This window comes from Nematolebias whitei, chromosome 5 (assembly GCF_014905685.2).
Source record: "Nematolebias whitei isolate Nwh7 chromosome 5, NemWhi1, whole genome shotgun sequence".
NCBI lineage: Eukaryota > Metazoa > Chordata > Actinopteri > Cyprinodontiformes > Rivulidae > Nematolebias > Nematolebias whitei.
In genome coordinates this window covers 3656007-3661935 of record NC_056502.1, presented here as the reverse complement: position 1 = coordinate 3661935, position 5929 = coordinate 3656007, and the positions used below count along the sequence as shown (strand labels likewise).

Sequence of the window (5929 nt, the reverse complement as noted above, 5' to 3'; positions counted from 1 at the left end):
GTCTCCAGTCCATCACAGGGACACCTGGACATGTCTCCAGTCCATCACAGGGACACATAGAGACAAACATCCATTCACTCTCTCATCTAGGGACAACTTAGAGCCATCAGTCGGTCTAACATGCATGTTTTTGGTCTGTGGGAAGAAACTGGAGTACCTGGAGAAAATCCACACAGCACAGAGAGAACATGCAGACTCCACCCAGAAAGGTCCCGGGACGGGATTTGAACCGGTGACCTTCTCACTGAGAGTCAACAGCTCTACCCACTGAGCCACCGTGCTGCCACCAAGGAAGAAATTCTCCGATTATTTTCTTTCTTGAATGTTATTTTTGTCTTTGTAAACTGACCAGCCTTACCAGTGAAAGAAACTTTGCTTTTCCAGTTTTGTAATGCTTAAAAGTCCAGTTTCCTCAAATGGTCAGGGTGGCTGAAGATTAATTTATGGGGGCCAAGGCCACCATTGGCCACCCCCTAGCTCCACCACTGCAGCAGGTGGTGGACAGAATGTCTCCCTCCGCTCACCAGGATCGTTCGCTCTGCTCTTACAGTGTAACTTCTACCCACCTGAGAATCTTGCACCAAAACATTCAGATTTATTTAATTTCCTGTTCAGTTCCATCCAGAAAAACTACAAACATCGAGTGGTCAAACCCCTCAGCGACGGGTCAGCGTGTTTGCTGCTGTTATCTGAGGAGCATACAGACGTGGCAGTTACTGTTTTTACACCAGATTTCTTCAAGTCAAGCGAAGCAGATCATGAAACTCCAACTAATGAAGCAGTGAAGGGCAGTGACGATGACGTTTAGCGCCGCCTCCTTCAGGCTCAGCCTTTCAGGACATTAAACACTTGTTTCGTAGATTCCTCATCAGTGTGAGCTCTGCGAGTCGTTTGATCGCACGCGAGAATAAAAGCGGGTATCTGACAGGAGAACTCGCAGCTGGAAACTGGGCTTCCTGTTCTGCCTCCTGCGTCACGTCTCCCCCAAACCCAGCAGACGTCTGACGAGGACAACCTGCCGCCGTTTGCTGTGTGAGAAACGAACAACTCCTGGTAATAAATGCAGCATGTGTTCGCAGCTTTAAAGACAAAAGCAGCTGCTTGTGTTTGTATCTGTGAGGAGGTTGAATCTCAGCAGGACCTTCCTGGAAAAATTAAATGAATAGAATTAAAATAAAAAGGCTGTAAACAAAGCGTTAAATACAATCAGGGCGTCTGGTTGAAGAACTAAGAAGCTGTATAACAGATTTTATGAGGCACGATTGTAACAGTTTGACATTTTTGCATCATCTGTGATACAAAGTAAACTGGATCAGGTTTTTATTCCCATGAGTCACCGCTGCGTTTCTTCTGATGAAGCTCTGGATCAGACGGGCTCCGTTCAGCCTTCGTGCTCTTTCCTTCAGCTCAGGTTAACAAACGTGCGGTGTAGTGAAAGTGGAGCTGGGGGGTGAATCTGTTTTTAGATCGCAGGTCCTTGAAGATGTTGTCAGACGTCAACAATGGATTTTAGCGTTCATCTCATCCAGACTTGGTGCTTTTTGTTCCAGTGGAGTTGCCGTAGTTTCCTGTAGTTGAAACTAGAGCGTGACCGATATGGAAATATTGGTGTAGATGAACAGATGCTGCGAAATATTCATCAATTAAAACGGATTCCTCATTTTTCTGGACTGAATAAAACGTGCATTGATGTTAATGAAATGCAAACGTGAGACGTCATTTATCTTTGACCCATCAAAATGAATGCGGTCATTTATTTTACAGAATCAAAGTTTAACATCAAACATTTACATTAATTTGGCAAAATATGAAAATAACAACATAATTAACAGCTTTACAGGTAGTGAGAAACAATTCGGCGATTGTTTCCACTCTTCAGCAGAACAGCAGACATCAATGAAAACTGTACAATTATGATCAATTATCCACACGGCGGTGGATGAGCACTTTACACAGACATTTCTAAATTATCTGGAAGGATTTCTACTTGAGAGAAGAATTTAAAGATGGAAATGAAGTTTAAAGGGAGTAAAAGATGGTAGGTGAGGGGAAGTGTTCACCAGAACCGACACTCTCCATCAGAACCCAGCTTTCCTCGGTACGCTTTGGTAAGAAACTTGACTCATTACCTTTCTGAAGATTAATCAGCAGATATGGAGGTCCAGTTAACGCTACTTGTCCAGCGTCTCCATAGGATGGCTGTGACTCGTCCGAAGTAGTGACGAGATTCCGTCCGACACCAGCTCACATCAGCAATAGACTTCACATGAGTGGGGTCCTTCAGAAGTTCCACTCAGAGGTGGAGGATATTATAATCCAACTCGGAGGAGCCTTATCATGCTGGACTTCTGTTCTCCCAAACGACTTCTCAGCGCCTCACCGAACTCCTCAGAAGCTTCACCGAACTGCTCAGACTCCGAGAGAACTAGGAAGTACCGGCATTTTAAAGAGCTCTATTCCCGGTTCATTTGGGCGTCCCTGATTGGTCCATATCAACCAGACAGGGGTGTGTTTTGTGATGTAAGAGGTTACTAGAAGTCAGAAAACAGCAAGAATTGTTATGGAACAGATTAAACTGTTCTCAGAGACAGAGAGAGTTTTGTTTTGGCGAGTTTTAGAAACAGGTGCCAACTCCTCCGTTGACGTCTGAGAGGATGTAAACAAGACAGTTGTTCCAACACATGTCTGCTTCGACTCCTGACCTTGGAAAACGCACACTTGCTCATTCAAAGACAGAAATCAGAAAATGCATAAAAATCTGTAACAGACCTTAACATGAATTCTAACTCTGCATAAGCATTAAAAAATCATTACACTGTTTCACAGTTAATAAAATTGATTAGTTCACTGCAACATCTAAAATGGTTTGAACTAAGACACTTTGATTATCAACATTTGTAAAATAGTAATGATAATAAAAAGAGAGTGTTCTTCCACTTGATTTTCAAGAAGGAAAGTCTCAGGATGGGTGAACCTGTATCTCTGGATTCAAATCAATGAAACGACAGATTCTGTCCCACAAGGTTCTTAAGGTCAAGGGTTTTGACCTTAGGCTTAGTTTTGACATCAGGTTAAGTTCGCTACATTGGCTATTGCCGATAACCGATATATTGGCTGAATTTATTTTTAGCTTTATCCTCCTTCAACTTTTAAACCTGTTTTAACACTTGAAGTCTTGAAACAGTCGTCCTAACATGCGTTCACGTTTTCTGTCCTCCACTGTTCACCATAAAGTTATCAAGTGTGACAAAAATATAAATTAATCAAAGAAACACTTTCCCTGTTCAGGGTTCAAACAGTCCCGTACGGTGAAGGTCTAATTAGTGTTGACTGTAGCAGAGTTTATTTTTCTTTGCAGAGAAGATTTCAGACAAACAATTCATTTAATGGAGGACGACAAAGATAACGTTACTAACACTGATATATATTTACCGCTACATTAGATTTATTGTTCTGGATAAAGTTTCACAAAACAACAGCTTATGCTAGGTTAACTAAATGTTAGCTTGCTAGCATGAGAGGCGCAAAGCAGGTTGGAAGATTGAAGATAATTTATTATTGATTTATTTTACAGATCAGTTGAAATAAACTTGCCATGCTCTGTTCAGTAAAATACACTTCACAGTATTTAGTTGCTCGCTGCTTCGGCTGTGCTGAAAGTGAAAGTTAAAGTGAACGGCCACCACATGCGCCCTCTGCTGGATACATTGTACAATTACATCATTTGCAAGTAAGGGCACGGCTGGTCACAGCATTTTAGGGTTGAAAATTAAAAGGGTTTATATCGGCACATAATGGGCCAATTGTCACCGATATCGATCCCCCCCCCCCGCACCTAAAATATCGACCCTGCCGATTATATCATTTGGGCTCAAGTTAAAACGTGTGTTTTCATTACTTCACTGAATCCAAAACATTTCTGTAGACAACAGCTGAAGTTCCCAGAGCGAAACTGTTGTCAGTGCTGACTTTGAAATGTTTGATTTGTGGATGAATTCCCCGTGATAACCACAAGGCTAATCGTGTTAGCTTCTCTGTGGGGTTTTCAATGTTAAGTTAGCATCTTTGCTAATTGTTGTTCAGCAGCCTGTGAATAATAAAGTTTTGGACGTGCCGTGCACTCCTAATCAGGCTTGGTAATATACCTTCACAGATATACCCCACAAGAACCAGGTTGGACCTCAGTTTGTTTCTTTATTTGTAAAGTACTTTAAAACAGCCACAGCTGCAACAAAGTGCTTTACATGTAAAATCATTTAAACACATAACAGAAGGAATAAAAACAAGAAGAACAATAAAAACCGTAGTAGAAATGAACCAGAACAAGTCTCAGGCTGTGCCAAAAGTCAAGGACTAGAGACGAGTTTTTAATTTTTAAAGGCAGTGCCCGGTTCGTCTGACAGGAAGTGGGCGATCGATCCCTAATCTTGAGCTGCAGCAGAAAACATTGTGTCTTCAGAACTGCCCAAGTCTTTGGTGGCAAAGGTTGATCAGAGATTCTGGTCCATACTGACACGACGGCATCGCCCAGTTACTGCGTCCATAATGATGGCCTCCTAATCCACCACACCCCAAAGGTGCTGGTCTGAGATCTGGTCAGTGTGGAGGCCGCTGGAGGCTCGTCCTGGTTCCTCAGTGTTCTTCCAACGTCTCGCTGTCCGATTGTTGTTGGTCTGTGTGAACCGTAGCCCCAGTTTCCTGGTCTTGGATGACACTCGGTGTGGTCTGCTGCTGTAAGCCGCCATCGCTCAGTGACGGGACTCTGCAGACCTCGGTTGGAACGAGTCTGACCTCTGGGACGGATATTTTCTCTTCTTCTCTGTAACCTGTGCATAAAAGTCCAGTTCTGATGCTCAGTTTGAACTTCAACACGTCTACAAGCCTCAGTGTTGCTGCCGTGTGATTGGCCGATTGAGATTTCAAGTTAACAGCTGGTGAGAGTTTATTTATGTAAAATAGCCCATCAATAATCAATAACCGTTTTATAATCTCACTGCAGAGATTGTTGAAAATTCCCTCCTCATTTTTAGCACCAATAAATTCTGGACATTAATCCTTTAAATACTGAATTTATGACTTCCTTCATCTGCAGAGTCTCATGAAATAAATCACTTCCTCTTTCTGTGCGGTCAGAATGAAAACAGTCCCGTTTCCTTCGCTGCAGTCGAACCTGTGAGCGCCGGCGGAGGACCAGATCAGAGCGGTGGTTCACGGCGTGGTTTGTCTCCACTTTATGATGCTTCGACAGACTCAAACCGCTGGTTATCAGACGGCAGCACGCCTCGGCGCTCCCACAAGTCCTTTCGTTCAGAGGTCGTTTCCTTAACTTTGCTCACATGTTCCTCACAAAAAAATCAGTTTGAAGGAAAAACAAATCACCCGGAGCCGACACCAGTTCAGGACGTTTAAAGATCTCATGATCTTTCACAGAACCTGTTTGTGTTCCTCAGGAGCCCACGATAAACGAAGACAACCACAGAAGCCTGAGCAGCGTTTTATTCTCATCAATCACTTAACGTTTGCTTTGAAATCAACCTCCAGATTAAGGAGTTTCCTATCAAATGATGCAACTCCCAACAACAGCATAATCTCTGTAGATTAATTAAAGGAGACTTTAGGAAGTCTGAAGAAGAGCCGAAACAGATGAACTGAAATTAGATGAAGGAAAGAAAAGTGATTTTTCCAGTTGGAGTTTCTTCGACGGCACACTTTAATCCAAAGTCTGAGTTAAATGGTTAATTTGAGGCTAATATTCAGTCACCTTAAGTAAATACAATAATCCCTCGTTTATCACGGGGGGTTACGTTTCAGACCCCCCCACAACAAGTGAAAGGCCGTGAAGTAGCTCGGTTCTGTTGACAGAGTCCTGCACGTGTAACAGTACGGGAAACACTGTGTGTGTGTGTGTGGGGGGGGGGGGTAATTTATT

At 43.0% G+C, this 5929-nt stretch overlaps 1 protein-coding gene across 1 annotated transcript in view; it reads left to right on the top strand.

The window, feature by feature from the left end:
• Positions 1-5929, top strand: part of ube2e2 (ubiquitin-conjugating enzyme E2E 2) — a 44615-nt gene that overhangs the window by 29681 nt on the left and 9005 nt on the right. The window lies entirely within an intron of this gene.